The sequence below is a fragment of the Mastigoproctus giganteus genome, chromosome 1 (assembly GCF_048544385.1).
Source record: "Mastigoproctus giganteus isolate SK-2022 chromosome 1, ASM4854438v1, whole genome shotgun sequence".
Classification (NCBI taxonomy): domain Eukaryota; kingdom Metazoa; phylum Arthropoda; class Arachnida; order Uropygi; family Thelyphonidae; genus Mastigoproctus; species Mastigoproctus giganteus.
The window spans coordinates 258,874,834-258,893,432 of NC_143575.1; the positions used below are offsets into that span (position 1 = coordinate 258,874,834).

Consider the following 18,599-nt stretch of genomic DNA (forward strand, 5'->3'; position numbering starts at 1 on the left):
TTTGCTGGATGAAAATACACCTCACATGAGGTTTGTCCCAAAAATTAATAACTCTTTACTAGTTGCCTTGGTTCCCGTCCAATTTAAGTATACTTCTGAAGCAGATGTTTCTTTTGCGGTATAACTCCCTTCCTCCACACACACATACACACGCGCGCGCGCGCGCGTGCCCGCACACAGATGTCGCCCCTCGCCCACCGTGATCGCTCCTAATCGTGCTACAGTCCTAACATTTGAAAATCCCCTTTTTCAGCATCCCTGTTAAAGTACTCCCAAAGATCAATTTCAAATAGACGATGGCAGCGACCCCTGCTTGCATATCCACTTCTTGGCGTCTATTGAACGCGTTCCTTGTGTCGACTCAGTACGCTCCACATCACGGAACTTGTAACTTCCCCTCCTGCCGCTTTCGGAAGTTCGACTCTGCCAATAACCAGTCGGAAACAGTTCGCCCGCAGTGTCCGATAATCTGACTGTTCTCTCTCGCTCTCTCTCTCTCTCTCGATCTCTCTCTCTAGGCGGGAGCTAAGAATGTGTAAATCGGAACTTAAGCTGGTCGTGCAGGATATGTACCAAATACGGAGTGAGGTCAAGGGGCACGATTTCGGATGTAATTATCGCCGTTGCTTTGGTGAGTAGTGGAATATGTTAGAGTGGCTTTGGCTAGAACAGTAGTTAGTGCTGATGGGGAACTGCGAATTAACTTTAAAAGTTCTATCCCTAAAGAAGTTTGCATGCTTTTGGTAAAACATTTGGTTGGTTACATCTAAGAATAGAAAGATTTAAAGAATAAGAAATTATAATTTGAGATTTTGAAAGTTATCCTGTTTCAAAAAAGACAACGCGTTTCAACATTTAACCGTACGAAAAAGAACAATATTTGACCACTGTGTGAAATAGATTATTTAATCATTGTTGTTTCGAAATAGACAACAATTTTTGGTTATCAAATTCTCTGAAATAGAAAACAATTTTTGGTCATCAAACTCTCTGAAATAGACAACAATTTTTGCTCATCAAATTCTCTGAAATAGACAACTGTTAGTGACCATCAAACTCTCTGAAATAGACGAGAGGTAGTGATCATCAAACTCTGAAATAGACGAGATATAGTGATCATCAAACTCTATCTGAAACAGACGAGAGTTAGTGATCATCAACCACTCTCTGACAGAAACAACAATTTTTGGTCATCAAATTCTCTGAAGTGACCATCAAACTCTCTGAAATAGATAATAATTTTTTGGAATCAAATTCTCTGAAATAGATAATAATTTTTTGGAATCAAATTCTCTGAAATAGATAATAATTTTTTGGAATCAAATTCTCTGAAATATACAACAATTTTTGGTCATCGAATTCTCTGAAATAGACAAAAATATTTGGTCATCAAATTCTCTGAAATAGCAACAGTTAGTGACCATCAAACTCTCTGAAATAGACAGCAGTTATGACCATCAAACTCTCCGAAGTAGACAATAATTTTTGGTCATCAAATTGTCTGAAATAGAAAACAATTTTTGATCATCAAACTCTCTGAAATAGAAAACAATATTTGGTCATCAAACTCTCTGAAATAGAAAACAATTTTTGGTCATCAAATTCTCTGAAATAGGCGAGAGTTAGTGAACATCAAACTCTGAAATAGACGAGATATAGTGATCATCAAACTCTATCTGAAACAGACGAGAGTTAGTGATCATCAACCACTCTCTGACAGAAACAATTTTTGGTCATCAAATTCTCTGAAGTGACCATCAAACTCTCAGAAACAACAATTTTTGGTCATCAAATTCTCTGAAGTGACCATCAAACTCTTTCAGAAACAACAATGTTTGGTCATCAAATTCTCTGAAGTGACCATCAAACTCTCTGAAATAGATAATAATTTTTTGGAATCAAATTCTCTGAAATATACAACAATATTTGGTCATCGAATTCTCTGAAATAGACAAAAATTTTTGGTCATAAAATTCTCTGAAATAGCAACAGTTAGTGACCATCAAACTCTCTGAAATAGACAGCAGTTATGTCCATCAAACTCTGCGAAGTAGACAATAATTTTTGATCATCAAATTCTCTGAAATAGACGAGAGTTGGTGATCATACTCTGAAATAGACGAGATATAGTGATCATCAAACTATCTGAAACAGACGAGAGTTAGTGATCATCAACCACTCTCTGAAACAAATAATGTTTGGTCATCAAATTCTCTGAAATAGACAATTTTTGGTCATCGAATTCTCTGAAATAGCAATAGTTAGTGACCATCAAACTCTCATAAATAGACAACAATTAGTGACCATCAAACTCTCATAAATAGACAACAATTAGTGACCATCAAACTCTCATAAATAGACAACAATTAGTGACCATCAAACTCTGAAATTGACAACAATTTTTGCCAATCAAATTCTCTGAAATAGACAACAATTTTTGCCAATCAAATTTTCTGAAATAGACAACAATTTTTGCCAATCAAATTCTCTGAAATAGACAACAACTTTTGGTCATGAAACTCTCTGAAGTAGACAGTTTTTGGTAATCAAATTCTCTGAAATAGACAACAACTTTTGGTCATGAAACTCTCTTTAAATAAACGAGAGTTAGAGATCATCAAACTCTGAAATAGACGAGATATAGTGATCATCAAACACTCTCTGAAACGGACAACAGTTAGTGACCATCAAACTCTCTGAAAGAGACAACAGTTTTTTTTCATCAAGCTCTCCGAAATAGACAACAATTTTTGGTCATCAAACTCTGAAATAGAAAACAGTTATTGGTCATCAAATTCTCCGGAAAAGACAACAGTTTGTAGTCATCAAACTATATAAAATAGGCAATTTTTTGCTCATCTAATGGGTATATTTTTATTGCTTTATCAGTTCAATGTTAAGAATTTAACAGATATTAGTTGCAACCTATTGTAAGTACCACTATAAATATCAAAATATGAATCAGCATACTTACAGTAGTCCGAATATTTTATAACATTGAATAGTTGTTTAAGTATGTTACCATCGAAATCTTACTGGGGGGGGGGGGGGGGGGCTTATGGATCAGATTAATATGGCCACCATAAAATGTCACTGCATCGAGAATGCAACTTACTGCGAAAGTTACTAAAATTCTCCCTAATGGAATCTTTGAAAATAAAGTCCCGCTGTCTAACAACGCCAGAATTCCACGGTTTCATGATCAACAGTTGGTTAGCAGTGATCAGTTCTGAAATAATGGGAAAAATCTTGTGTCACACATTCTTCTATTAAATGGCATTTCGCTTTTCTCCAGATAAGTTGAACACCCTGTATTACGTCTTGGATCGATGTACAGACCTTAGATCTCAATTATTGGTGAAATGCCTGTCTCAGAACGAGGACTTCTTATTTGGATTACCAAAATTGCATTTTAACTAAACTCATTGACCCGGATGTCTTTATTTACATACGCTGATATTCCTTAAGAGGTGCTGTCTTCGCGTCTTAGGAATCCCTATGATAATTAATCATAAAACAATCGATAAATTATTTCCAGTTCCATTTAATAATCTTTCTAAGAAGCCAGCCATTCCATCAGCTGTTAGAGAACGTCATATATTACTTAATTTACTTCCTTTTCAATTCTAAGTTGGGTTGGGGACATGGTCTAATATGCAAAGAAATAAGTTTTACTTAAAAGATTAGGTAGCAGAGAAGCTGATTCAGAGAAAATACGATGCAGAAGCTCAAGTTATAAGGGACATTTATAAGGGGTTGTATACAAATTGCCAAAAAGATCACATCACAGAACGTTGGAGGATGGTACCGCATTCATCGTTGTCTCCAGATGAATTAACATCTGGAGATGTGCGAGAATGAAGTGATGTGGTCGCAACCCGTGTTTTTATAGGCATGTAATTTGCATTGTGTTCGCCTCTGTAAGGTGGTAGATCGTTTTCTATTGGATACTCGGAATTTACATGCCACGATGCCTATTAGGTCAAATATTCGCCTTCATCAACCATGGTTGCTACCACATCACTTCACAATAAAATATTCATGAAAAGAATTTTGTTCTGTTAATTGGAGCTCAGCCAGACTAACCTGGACCTTAGCCAGACTAACAGCCCTTACCATGTTGGGAGGTAACTTATTCCAGTTCAACAACCTGCTGTCCATAGGTTAACTCAATGAGGTCGTCTTCTATTATTCCAGGCAATTTTATATCTGATCTTGGTTCTTGTCTTTCCAACAAAGGAGATCAGATCTTCCTCATTTATTTTTCTCAACCCCCGATCAGCTCTTTCCATCCTATCTATATCCTTCTATCCTCAGTCCTATCTATATTTAGATGTATAGCTGTGAAACTTTGCAGACCACACCTCCTAAGCTGGTCTCATGCATGCATGGATTTGCACCTCATCTGTAATTCTGGTTGCTCTTCTTTCAACATTCTCTACAAGTGTTTCTTTTGGTGTAGATCTGAATACAACATTCTAAATACAGTCTAACAGACTACGTCCTTCTCCCTACTAGCAATTGTCCTATAAATCATGAACAGGACACACCATGTGGCTTGTTAGCCTTCTATTTACTCTGCATACAAAAATTTATGTCTGATTAAATCGTAATCGATTTTCTGTTTGCTGGGCGAAAAACCAGAGTTTCCGGGAGAAAAAGCCAGGCTACTTTCGGTTGACACATACTAACTCAGCAACTTTGTGAAAAAAGCCCATAAAAATTCCTCGCGTCATTGACGATCATTCGAGCTGAGACCTTTTCAATCTAGCGTGGGAAGTTGGCGATTATATCCACCGTGCCGCCCACGAGGAATGCGTGGGCGAAATTAAATCAATCAAGAACAAACTGTACGATGGAAGAAAGCATTTATTCTTCCCTAGAAACACGAAACTGCCATTTCTTGTATTTAATGCTTCCAGGTGCGAAACAAATTCTGTTTTTCTTCTCGATTGGCATTTGGAACTTAACCCAAACTTTTGCTTTTATGGTTCGGAAAGTAAATGGTTATTTTGAACACGTTCCTCACTCCTGTTGTTTATGAATATTTTCGAAGAAGTATGAAAATAATTTCATGAGTGATAGCACATTTAGATGAAAAATAGTTTCTGGTAAACTGTCTTTTAATATTGCCAAATCTATCATCGTACCGAGCATAACAAAGATTCATTACCAATCCTTCAATCCATTACCAAGTTTGGATCTGCTGTTACTATATTATTGGGATGCGAACCAGGGTAAATTGCTGTCACTTGAGGGATATGGTCCTAATATGCTCTTTTTAAATGGTATGTTAATCAACTCCTCCTTGAGTCACAAAAGTCATCCATTGCGAAATCATAATTGTCAGTCATAATAGACTGCAAACAAGAAAAATAGGGCAGCTAATGTATTTTTTGAACAACCAATCGGTGTATGGAAGAAAACTTCCATTTAAACACATAACAATCGTTATAAGGTTGTATTTTCCCCAAGGACAGGGTTGCGTTGAGTTTTTGGATTCGATCTTGCAATTCATATATCAGTAAGTAGTTAGCCAGCAATAGACATTGGTTTTATGGTCTTTGTTGAAATTTTAACCACCAGATCTGAAAGAGTTTATGGGTAATCTCTGTAATCAAGGTGTTTCAGATATTCTAACGAATAAAAGTTTGCTGGAGTTAGGTCGGACGATCTTTTTAATCAATTTATTATTCTGTTTATTCCAGCAAATATTTTCTTTCACCCTTTTTGCACAACCAACCAACTAGAAGCACAAAAAAGGCAAGAATATTAGTTATTTACAGTACCTTACAAAAGTAGTAATCCAACAGTGATTTTCTGTTGCATAAAGATTTCATCGTTCCATTTTTATGTGAAGCTCTCGGGGGTAGCACAGTTGGTAGAATCGCCGTCCTCCCCACAACGAGTGGAAAAGATCTGAGTTGAGTCCCGTCGATGATGTGAGAAATTTTTATGGGCCTTTTTCACAACGTAGCTGAGGGTGGCATGATTTTTCGTCCAGCAGACAGAAAATCCACCTCAGAACACCACTTCTCTTGCTCAAACTCACAATTTGTGTTTATCATAAATCCATCCAGTGAAATTGTGCTTCATCCGTTGATAGAAGGTTAAATAACCATTCTGGATTCTGCGCAGCCTTCTCATGCTCTTGACGAAATCATGACAGATTCCAGGGTCTTGTGATTCTACGGTACGTAAAGCCAACCTTTAAGGCTTTATGTAGAGTTCTCCAGTGAACCAATCACACGAGATGTATGACGAGTACTGGATAATCTCCGCGAATTTGATGGGCCTTATTGTACCTCATCAATTCTTTGAATCCCATCTTGTAATTCTGATGGGCGACCACTTATAGGCTGTAGGAGTTAACACTTTACTATATTTAATATGGTTCTCCTCTAAAAAGGAACCTTGTGTGTTCAGCTTGACTTAATTTATAAATGAATGTAAAGGTAGCGCAACAGGGCATTGCAGATGTGGTGGAGAATAATAACACGAAACGTATGTTTTGTATATATTTTTTAGGAAATAAAATAAAAATTTTCTAACGCAGGAAGAAGTACATATTTTCTGACTTTTGAAAGTTCAACTTTATTCACCGAAAACCACAGATTCCTCCAATTCCTGACCAGCCTCCACTTTTTCCTATCGATCTTCCCTTCAAATTGTCAGATAAATATAGCTTCCGGGACAACTGGTGATCAATCTTTGTTTTACAATCGTTTTGTCAAAGAGTTAGAAAGTGAAATATCACCAATACTGAATTACCGCCAGTGGTAAAATGTATAGATCTTACCACTGTTGGGCAGCACATCTTTGTTTTGTAGATATTTTTCTAACTTGGCTACGACTATAAATAGCAAACTACTGTACAGTGTTCGTTCTATTAAGAGGGCTGTTCAATAAAGATCTATCATATTTTTTCTACAACATATCTTTATTAATCATACATATTTGATGATTCTTTTTGAAAGTAGCCTCATTTGATGAAACGCACTTACTCCAACGTTTCTGCCATCTTCAAAAACATGGTGGAAGCCATTTTTTGATATGCGTTTGAGATTCGCCTCCGATCTCTTTAAATATCTGACGACTGGGAACTTTTCCTTGCAGCTCCTTCTTTAACTATAGAAATAAAAAAAAATTGCACGGTTCAAGATCAGAGCTGTAGGGCGGATGAGGAACACATTAGACATTAATGCTGGCTTACTACTCGATGACAGTATGAGCAATGTAAGGTCTCACATTGTCGTGATGCAGCATCTATCCATCTGCGTGCAGTTGGTCGTTTGCAAAGAATGTGATCGCAAAATCTGCAGTACATTTTTATAGTAAGGTCCTGTACCAGTCGAATAAGGTGGTACAACATGCTAGTAAACCATTCCTTGAATGTCAAAAAAAAAAAAAAGAGATGACAATTACCTTTCCTGAAGAAGCTATATCTTTTGCTTTTTCGGTGTAGGCGATGAGGTAGACTTCCAAACAGAGCTCTGTTGCTTACTCTCTCGGTCGAAATGATGAAGCCATGTCTTATCCGCCATTATCACCTTGTGCAGAAACTCATCATCTTCAGTAACCATCCATTGCAGCTCCTGACAAACCTCCAAGCGAATTGCTGTTGCTCAGGTATGAGTAATGTTGGACCCAACTATAGCCTTGGAACCCAGCTATACGATCTTCTCTCACGATTACAGAAGCAGTGTTTATGGTTTCTTGTGGAGTTGTAAGTTGGAGCTCCAGGACGGCCAATTTTTGATTGAACATTCTAAACCACCTGCGAGCTGTACTATATGGAATCGTGGATTCACCATAAGGATCTTTTAACATTTCATCCATTTCAGCTTATGTTTTCTTCAGATGGAGACAAAATAGGAAAGCAACATACTGTTCCTCCCATGTCATGTCCATTGTTACGAAATTGAACAGGTCTAAACTTGATTGACTGTCATGTTCAGTCAAGTTTAGACCTGTTCATGAGTCAGTTGCGCAGTTGCTATATGTTCAACTTGGTTTCGTCTTAAATTCCGCAGCTCATCCAGAAATAGCAAGCAGTAGGGTTGTTCATTCATGAAAAATTTTAATGATTCTTTATTTAACAGCTCTGGAATTATATCTATTAATATATGTTTCAATGATTAAAAATGGTCTTCATATTAGAATTTGGGAAAACATGCCAAAATCATCTCAATTGCCTGTAACGATTTCATATGATTAGTTCTTGTTAATGTTGCGCTCACCATCCAAGAGATTGATCTAGTCAACCTGTTAATCATGACTAAATTGTTACTCATTGAAAAACTTGATTTTTCTCCCTCCACTGGCAAGCTTTCATAACAAGAAAAAGTAAGAATAAATTGAAGAGTTTTTTTTTTTTTTTTTCAAGTACCTTCTTCATTATTAATTTGGCGCCTCTAAGTAGCTTTCTTATCTCACAGTGCAGGTTTACATCTTGAGTGCCTTCGGAATGATCTCATTAAAGCAAAAGAGAAAAAAGGCACTTGGAGTTAATTCGATATCTTTGGTACTTCATAAACTTCTGAAGCAGTGGGGGAAACAAATTATATCGACACTGAGGACTTCATGTCAGAAAGATGCGGAAAACAGTTTGTTATGACTCTGTTGAATGAATGAGTGAATTATCTCCATAGCAACATCGTATTTAGAGTGACGGCAACAGTCTAATGAATATTTATGTCATTATAAACTGTCCGACATTAGAGATCATTACTGGGATAAGAATCCCAGCTAAGGAAAAGTTTATGCTTCCCTCTGTGGAACTTTTTATTTGAATACTGTGTATGGAAATGATTATTACAATTTTTTGAAATGGTAACACGGCATGACTTCCTTCCATTCTGTTCCAACGGATGGGACAGCTAAGATAGGAAGAGGAGTAATCTCATGGGAAAAATGGTTGTCAAGTTGATGGTATCCTAATTACAGTCACTAAATCAAAAAAGGAACCGTGATATCAGTTTTACATCCCTGGATTATAATTCAGGAATGACGTGAGTGGACTAATGGTTGTTGTGGTAGGGTTTAGGAGCATCAGCGACTAAGGCTGTATTGCTTCGTGTATATTGTCTGTAAATTGCGCGTGATCTGAGTTCGATTTTCTGTTTGCTGGATAAGAAAATCCAATCTTAACAAGAAAAAACTATGTTACCTTCGCCTGACACCGAATAACTCGGCCACGTTGTGAAAAAGGCCCATAGAAATTCTTCACATCGATGGGACTAGAACTTAAATCTCTTCCACCCGGTGTGTGGGAGTACGGCGATCCTACCAACTGTGTTACCTAAGGACAGTAACAGCTGAAACTATATGATGTCAGTATATTGTGTAAGGTGTATTTAGTGTCAGACAGCACCAGGGGTTTCCCCCATCTCCGTGTTGCTTTCATTGTGGGTGTACCAGTTCACTGGGAAATGCCAGAGATTTAAAAGTGTGTGGGCTTTGTATCTGTATGATGTCGTGTACCGTTGTTCATCTGGTCGTTTAGCCGCTGGACCCCTGCTGAGGCCCAACGTTGCCCCACCTTCGCCCCGTGGAGGCAGACCAGGAACCCAGTAGTTTTAGTTTCACTCTGGCAGGTCCTGCTACCTAATTTCCTGAGATTTCAGAGGCTAGGACCTAAAAAAAAAAAAAAACGCGCGCGCTCTTTTATATGCACGTACGTATACAGACATACATATATCCATCATCGTCGGTTTGATGATCGTTAGGTGAGGGGGATAATGTTTGCATAATAAAGGCCAAAAGAATGGGCGAACGGGAATTTTGACATAATTAAGTTTTTGTGTGTGGGACATTCGCTAGCATAAAGATAGAGTGGGTGGGAGACTGAAGGCTGGGGGAGTTAAGGCAGAAATATGGGGATGATAGAGTAGGCAACCCCAGAAGTCAGTGAGGCATGCCCATGCCTCACCAGGAGAAAGTAGGGGGCGCCGGGGGGGACCGTCCCACCACCGGCGCAGGGGAGGGGGTTGAAAGGCACCAGGCAAGGGAGCCCGGTGAGCTGAAGAACAGATGTTCTTTGGTTATAATGGTAGTGGGTTGTGGGCTGCGGCCATTTGGTTTCTCCTCGTCCTCCTCCTCGTGAACAGTGCCTGTGCGTAATCCGAGAAGGCTTGATACTCCTCCTTCGTGTCTAGGAGGTGATGTTCTTGTCCCTGTGGCAAGTAGTGGATTCTGGTGAGTAAAACACCACGTAGGTCTTCATAGAGCCTGCAGTCATACATTAGGTGCTGCCAGCTCTCCAGCCCCCCACAAGTGCAAGTTGGATCAACCTGAATCCCAAGTAGAGACAGTTTGGAATTAATCGCTTCGTGTCCAGTTAAGAGGTAAGTTGCTTGTAGACCTGGGGAGAACCAGTTGGGTGAGGTTGGGTAGTTTTGTTCAATATTGGGTAGAAATTTCTTTGTGATCTCTCCCTTTTGAGAGTTGCACCACCTTTCCTGCCATGCCTGCTGCAAGTGAGTTTGTATCCTCTTCTTTTCCACATTTTTGTTGCTGGTTCGGTCAATAGTGAACCCCAGAAAAGTCTGTGGGGTGCCTTTGTCTAGGTAGTATAGTAGGCCGCGTTCTATGATTTCTAAGTCCAGCGGGAGAGTGCCTGCGAGCACTTGCAGGGCGTGGGTGCTCACCGTGCGGCAAGCGCGAGTGATGGTTAGGAGGATAGATCTGTGAATTTGGTCCGTGATACGTCTGTTTACTGCTGTTGTAGTTTTTTGAAACCATGCGCCGGATGCGTAGGTGACGATCGGAGTGAAGATAGCTTTGTAGAACAGTTTGAGGACTCGCTTTTTCAAGCCCCATTCTTTACGCGTGACGCTGGCAACCATGGCTGCGTAGCGTCTTATTTTTTTACGGAGATATTTCAGATGGTCCTGAAATGACAGGTTTTGGTCCAGTATCACGCCTAGGTATTTCAGTTGGTTGGAGAATTTGATTGTTTCCTGTCCAATTTTTATTTGCGGAGGCCGCCTAAGATCAAGGCGTCCCTTTAGTAGGATGGAGTTTGTTTTTGTGGAGTATATTTTGAGTTGATTTCGGTTTGCCCATTCTTGGAGAGTGGTCAGGGCCCGATTTGCGACGGACCTCTAACGCGGCTCTTGAGTTTGCCTGTATCGTCAGAATGAGGTCGTCCGCGAATGCCTGAGATTGTACTTCATTGAGATCTTGGACACCTTTCTTAACGATGTTAAGAAAGGTGTCCAAGACAATATTCCACAGTAGTGGGCCAAGGACCGAACCTTGAGGGCAGCCCCGATGGACATGCCTGGAGAGTGTGCCATAGGGGGCGGTGACTTTGATGGTTCTGTTGCTTAGGTAACTTTTGATGGTGTTATAGAGGTTTTCCGGCATGTTGGCTTCGCGCAGCTTCGCCAGAACGCTTGGCCACCAAAGTGAGTCGAACACCCCAGCGAAGTCCACAGCTATCACAAGGAAGTACTTTGTATTACATCTGTTTACTTTGGTCAGGAGGTGAGTTAAGGCGTCCACGGCGGAGGTTCCCCGTCTGAAGCCGAATTGGTTTGCTGAGGCCAGGCCTGCCTCATCATAGTAATGTTGGATCCGTGTGTAAAGTAGTCGTTCAAATAGCTTACTGATAACTGTCAAAAGTGCAATGGGCCGGTAGGAGTCCGGAAGGTGTGGTGGCTTTGTTGGATTCTTTAGGATGAGTTTAACGTTTGCCATCTTCCAGGAATTCGGGAAGGTACCGAATTCCTGGAAGATGGCAGGCTTCTTCTGATAAAAGATGGCTTCTCTGAGACAGACGTTATATAGGTTTAGTAGTAAGTTCGGAGCGTACTCTACCGTTTTTTTTGATAATTTCGGGTTCCAGAAGGTCCGGTCCAGGGCATCTATTTCCCTTTATTTGGTCTGATGCATTGCTGATATATTGTGTATGCAAATTACCTATATTCTGTGGTTGGTTTTGTGCTTTTTCGGGAAGACAATCTGATCTTTGCCGTGTTGAACTCGGCGCCGTTTGAAGAAATTTTAACCCAAGAAAGATTTTTTATGCTACTGCACCACATCAAATTGGAATTAGTGGAAGATTTCTTCAAGGCTATTAATAAAGATCGCAACAATTTATTTGCTTAAGTCAAAAAAAGTCCTATACGAAGATCGATGAAGACATTTTTATATACCCCTAAATCAGAAAAGTTACGGAGGACATTTAGTTTTACCAGACTTTAAATGATCTTGAAAAAAATTGAGTGTGGAGTGCTTTAAAACAGCGACTGCCAGTTTCTTAGGCATTGGTAAATCCAAATATGATTTTGAGCTTGTGAAAGAGTTGTTGAAAGTCTACAAAACAATGGGCTATAATGTTTCAGCAAAACTACGTTTTCTTAATTCCAATGGAATTATGATAATGACCATTATGAAAGATTATTAATGACCTTTAGGAAAGATTATTAATGACCTTTAGGAAAGATTATTAATGACCTTTAGAAAAGATTTCATTGAAATACTCTACCTGCACAAGTAGTTCAAAACATAACATGGATTTTATAAGGATTACCAATAGGGGCCGACAGATCTGCCTATAAGGACATGGAACTTATCTGTTTGCTTCTTGAATTCAAGATGACCTTTATCCTTCGCAGCACGTTGCTAACAGCCGACTTGATGCTTGGTTGCTGCATAGTGGCATGCACTGACATTTTCTTCAATATGACATCCCAACTATTATACTCTTGAGGGAGAGTCGATTCTGAATGTCCGTTAACTGGTTCCTATGACCCATTTTGATATACAAGTGTGAATTATGAGTTGAGCTAAGTGCTGATCTCTCTCTGCACGACGGTTTGTATTTCCAAGTCCAATGCACTGTCCTCAAATCAAATGGGTCACCCTTTACTTTTGAGAGAGAGAGTATATCTTATGGAAAAGCATAATCTGCGCTGGGGGCACAGTGCTTATAATCACCATCCTCCTCTAGCTGGGCGAAAAGGGCCACGGCTCAAATTTCCTTAGTGACGCGAGGACCTTTTATGGGCTTTTTTCACTTTTTGGCCAAGTTAATCGGTCTCGGGAGAGATTAGCGAGTAATTAAAAAGGGTATTACTTTTAAATTTTAAAATTCACCTCATTCGAATTTATCAGCTTCACATTTTATTTTGAAGGAAAAAGCATCTTGTTCAATGTTATTGGCGTTTATTTTCAATTGGAAGATTCCCACGTGGTACTGTTTTGACCGTCGCCATTTTAGAAATTTAATTAATCATTCTGATGTTTGGACAGATGTTATCTTTCTCTGTACTAATCGGTATCAACCTAGCTTGCGCCTGCCTTTACTGATGCAATTAGAAGAGAGATTTTATGCTTGACACCATCGATTACCTTTGACTGGTATTTCTCTACTAGTGTTTATATTTGACTATTGTAGATGCGACACTGGCGCCCTACTCTTTTAGCGATTGGTTAAATGTAGATGGATGGAAATAAATATTCGTAATGATTCTTTACCATGCATTCTTTCCTTAAATCCCAAAGTGTGTGCTTCAAACGAGAATTCCAATCAACCATCGAGGAAGAAAATATATCAAAATCTTCATTAGACGTTGCTCTCCTAAAATGAGCCCTAAACGCTAACAAGGATTATTCTATTCCTCCTCCAACTATATTTACTAAGAGTAAAATGAAAAATTTTACTTTATGAAAAATTTTCATACCGAGAGGACACATTGGACAACATTGCGTTGATGGATATTTTATGAAGTTCTAATTAGTTCTCTTTGTTCGTCTGCCCTCTGTGGGAAATCATGCAGATGGATAAGTTGTTGAAAGTACTCAGTTCAGCACTGCTGGGAACGCAAACTGCTTGATGCGCATTTTAAAAGGTTACTTACTATATTTCAATGGTAACATTTGTAGGCTGTCCCAGAGATGTCATTAGATTTCAAACTGCTGTTCTCTTTGCTGTCTGTCCCTGTAGGAAATGACTGAATTTTAGAAGGCCAGTAAAATCTGTATTGGTTGCTTATAAGTTATTCCTCTGTAATTTAATAATTGATAAAGGCTTTATTAGAGTCCGGAGGGTTTGGATTAGGTTATTTAGAACAAAGTACCTAAGCAACTAGGTGCTTTACTCTAAATAACCTTAATCAAAATGGGGTTGAGAAGAATAATGTAGCAAATCTACCATTTAAAGCACAGAGCTCAGATCTGAATCCAGTTAAAGACCCCTGGGATGGTTATGAACAACCATTTAGACCAAGGACATGACAGACTAGTTCAAGCAGAGAACTAACGAAATCTTACGGTAAGATCGGAGCAAAATTCCAATCTACACATACCATAGTGTCTTGTTGTTGGGTTTAGGAGCATCGGCGACTAAGACCATGTTGCTCCGTGTATATTGTCTGCATTTTTCGCGTGTTCTGAGGTCGATTTTATGTTTTCTGGATGAAAAATCGAAGTTTCCGGGATTAAAAACCATGTTATCTCGCTTGAGACCGACTAACTCAGCCACGTTTTGAAAAATACGCATAAAAATTCCTCTCTTCATCGACAGGATTCGAACTCAAATCTTTTCACTGGGTATGGAGAAGACGGCGATCCTGCTAACTTTGTTACCCACGAGGGCCCAATAGCTTGTAAGAAGTATCTACCAGGATTGTCACTATATGAGGTCTTCAAAATGTATCAGGATCATTCTCGTTGTTCAAGACAACAGAGCGCAGTGCAACAAAGCAACATGTTTAGACATGTCTCATTCTTAATTATTTTGGGATTAACATTGCTGGCTGTACTGCCCTGGTTTTTTTTTTTTTTTTTTTTTAGTTGTTGGCGCATCGGCTTCTGTGGCCATAATGCACCTCCCAAGGTTTTTGCAGTACTTTGATCCAAGCCGGAGGCGGGATTTGAACCCGCGACCTTTGGGTTGCTAGGCAGGCAATCCAGGCTATCCAGGTCGGCACTGACCTGGTGGGTTGCTCAGTTGGTTTAATCACCATCTTACCCACACCAGGTGGAAAAGACCTAAGTTCGAATCTCCTGAATGGCGCGAGGAATATTTATAGTTTTTTTTTTTTTTTTTTTTTGCTTAAGTGGTTAATTAGTCTCAGGCAAGGATAGGATCGTTTTTTCTCCAGAAAACTGGGGTTTTTCGTCCAACAAACAGCAAATCCACCACAGAACATCGCAATTTATAGACATATAGCCTAAGTTGTTGATGCTCTAAAACCTTACAACAACCAACGACGAGCTTGCTGTACTCAGCATCACTGTAGTCAGGAAATTAAACGAACATGCGCAAACCAAAGTCGGGGGGTGGTCATATAAATTACAATTACAGCAAGTGAATCCAACTGCATAAACTAAGAAATAAAGTAGGTAAGATTTTTTTCCCATATCGTGAGATTTCTCGAAAACTTAATAACAGTTTGTGTTGGGGGAAGTTAAATCAGAGTTCCTGTAATCCATTAAAGTAGATAACAAGATTACTTTGGCTGGTTATTTAATCACTTGACGAATATCGTGACGGACAGTCAAGCGATACAAATACGGCAGCTAGCTAGCGGGCTAATGGCGTTCTATGCCGAGTGGATGGCGGTTTAGTACACCAAGTTTCTGTTGGACTACGAACAGTGCCTCAAATTGGATAATAAATGCGTGTGGCAGATCATGGAACACAGAGATAAGTGAAGGCAAACATCGTAAACAGGCACATGGCGTATTTAGTGTACATATTAGAGAGGAACGGAGAGGGATTGGCAGGGATAAATGGAAAGGCTAATCAGGAACTACATCTGCCCAGAGAACATCATGCGATATTCAGGAGGGAGAGCAGAAAGACGTAGAACAAAAGTATTTTTATACATTATAAAGAGAAACCATTTCTTCCAGCTTTCTTGATTCTTCTTGATGTTATTGGTAAATTCTATACGTTATAGAAATAATGTTTTTTTCGGTAATGGATCTGTTATATGAGGGTCAAGCAGCTTCAATAAAGAAGTGGAGTATTCTTTTTTTTTCATAATAAGGGGTAATAAGAAATGTCTCCAGTTGGTAGGATTTTAGAAATATCTCTGACTAAGGCCATGTTGTTTCGCGTATATTGTCTCTAAACTGCATGTGTTCTGAGATTGATTTCCTGTTTGCTGAACGAGAAACCCGAGTTCCCGGGAAAGAAAACCATGTACCTTGTCTGTGACCAACTAACTCAGCCACGTTGTTATGAAGATCCATAAAAATTCCTCGCGTCATCGACGGGATTCGAACTCAAGTCATTTCCACGCGGTGTGTGTGGAGGGAAGGGGGAAGACGGTAATTACACCAATTGTGCTACCCACTACGGTTCTTGACAAGAAAACATCTCTTTATCGGGATTCATCCAATTTTTCAAACCTCTCGTCAAGTCAAAAAATTATAAATGCGAGTATTGCTTCATTTGCATAAAAAAACTAGTTCTTTTCTCTTTGGCTTTCTGGGATGGTGCTCCTAAAACTCTCTTAAGTTGCGTGACTCTATACTGAAAAAGAGCTATCCGATTAAATATTCCAAACTCACTCCACTATCCATCACGTCAGCGTTCCGCTTCTGCGGGATGCCTTACCTAGAATTACAATCTGTAATTACACCTCTTTCCTCCGAACCAGTTCTAACACTTGGCTCAACTACACTGCGCGACAAAATTAACAGAACAGGTAGAAAACGTGGTGTAACTCGTGCAGATTGAGATGAAGCGGTACAAAATTAGGTATGGTGGTATACCATAGAATAACGATGAAATGAGGAGACAGCGAGAAACTTCGAACTGCTATAAGGGACATTTACAGGGGTTCTAAAAGAATGGCCAAATTACCAAAAAGGTCACATTACAAAAGTCGATACAATTTGCTCGAAAATATGGTCACATGATATCAGTACTTCATATTATCTCCTTCAACACCTAAACAGAACTGATAGGGATAGTGTGATCAAGCCACACCTTGAATACTGTGTACAGGTCTGGACGCCTCATTTTAGGAAATATGTAGAGTTGCTTGAGTACAAAGAAGGGCAACAAGATTGGTGAGGGAGACAAAGTGGTGTTCTTACCAAGATAGGCTTAAGTTCTGCAAATTGCAGCGCCTGGAGAGTAGGCACCTGCGAGATGATCTGATTGAGGTGTATAAGGCCTTAAACGGGTTGAGCAAGCTAATGCTGATTGGATTCTTCCTTTTTCTTAGATTAAGAACCTGAAGGGATATAGTTTCCAACTGAGGAAAGACAGTTGTAGAATAGTTGTGCGGAAGTTTGCCTTTAGCCAGCGGGTAGTTTATTGCTGGAACGAACTTCCATCTATCGTTGTGGAAGTTGATAGCTTAAATAAATTTAAGGCTGAGCTAGACAAGCGTTTGGAGTGAATAGATAAGTGAAATGGGAGGTTTTTCTTTTTTGGCTGATGCTATATAAACTTGCTTTCTTGCATTGTAACGCTTTGCTAATGCTAATGCTAATGCTAACTCTGCATGATAAGGGTGCCTACAAGATTCTATAACAACAAATCCCATTCTTCCACCAGCGCAGACCTTAGCTCATGACCGAGGAGCTGGCTATCCGCATGCAATGCGACACCCACGGGCATCCAACACATGTTCGATCGGATTTAAGTCTGCTGATCATGCTGGCCACGGCAGTCGTTGGATACCTTCAGATTCAAGATATTCCTCCACAACTTGAACTCTTTGTGCAGTGTCGTTGTCGCGCATGAAAAGAAAATCTGGGCCAACTGCACCCCTAAAAAGTCGCACATAGGGATCAAGGATCTGTTCTCAGTACCTCTGGGCAGTTACCGAACCCCAATAAAAAAATGAAGAGGGGTGCTCCCGTTGATCATTATTCCACCCACAAGAACACCGCCTCCACCGTAAGTGCTCCTTTCTCTGACTTTGAAGGGATGGTACCGCATTCCTTTTTATCTCACCCCATCAAGTGCCATCTGGCGATTAGAGCTAGGTGCCTAACATAGCTCCCTTTAAATCCCCTTCCCTAGGCCGGGGGAAGGATATAGATAGAGAAGGCAACCCCATACTTCTGTGTTTTCCCCTAGTCTTCAGTCTGTCCTCCTCCTCTGCTAAACTGTCAGTATACACCCCACACAATGTCAAAATTCAATATTCAACAATGTCCAAAATTAAACCGCATTAATATAAACCTCTTTCGGTCTTACTTTTCCAGCGTTTTTTGCCCCCATTTTTTTTAAGGTCCTAGCCACTGAAATATCAGAAAATTAGGTGGCAGGACCTGCCAGAGTGAAAATTTAATATTACTGGGTACCTTGTTCTGCCTCCACGAGGCATAATGTGGACAATGTGGGCTCCCAGCAGGGTTCTAGCTGCTAAATGGCTAGAAGAACAACGATACATAACTACACTTACAAAATCCATACATTTTTAAATCTCAGACCTTTACAGTGAACTATTGTGGGGGAAACCCCTGGTGCCGTTAGACACGAGCACACTATACACTCTACACTCCTCGTTGTCTCCCGATTCCAAGTATATAAACCTCTTTCATGGCATCAATTTCGACGAGATCTGCAGTCGTTTGGAGTTAATGGGATACAGACCACTGGCTTCCTTGCGTTGAGTCCA

General features: G+C 39.7%; 1 protein-coding gene across 1 annotated transcript in view; it reads left to right on the forward strand.

Moving 5' to 3' along the window:
- Positions 1 to 386: 386 nt before the first annotated feature.
- LOC150091828 (5-hydroxytryptamine receptor 2C-like) overlaps positions 387 to 18,599 on the forward strand; it is a 100,077-nt gene continuing 81,864 nt past the window's right edge. The window contains exon 1 of the mRNA XM_090385863.1: positions 387 to 631. The gene's annotated coding sequence lies outside the window, so the exon portion shown is untranslated. The remainder of the gene's footprint in view (positions 632 to 18,599) is intronic.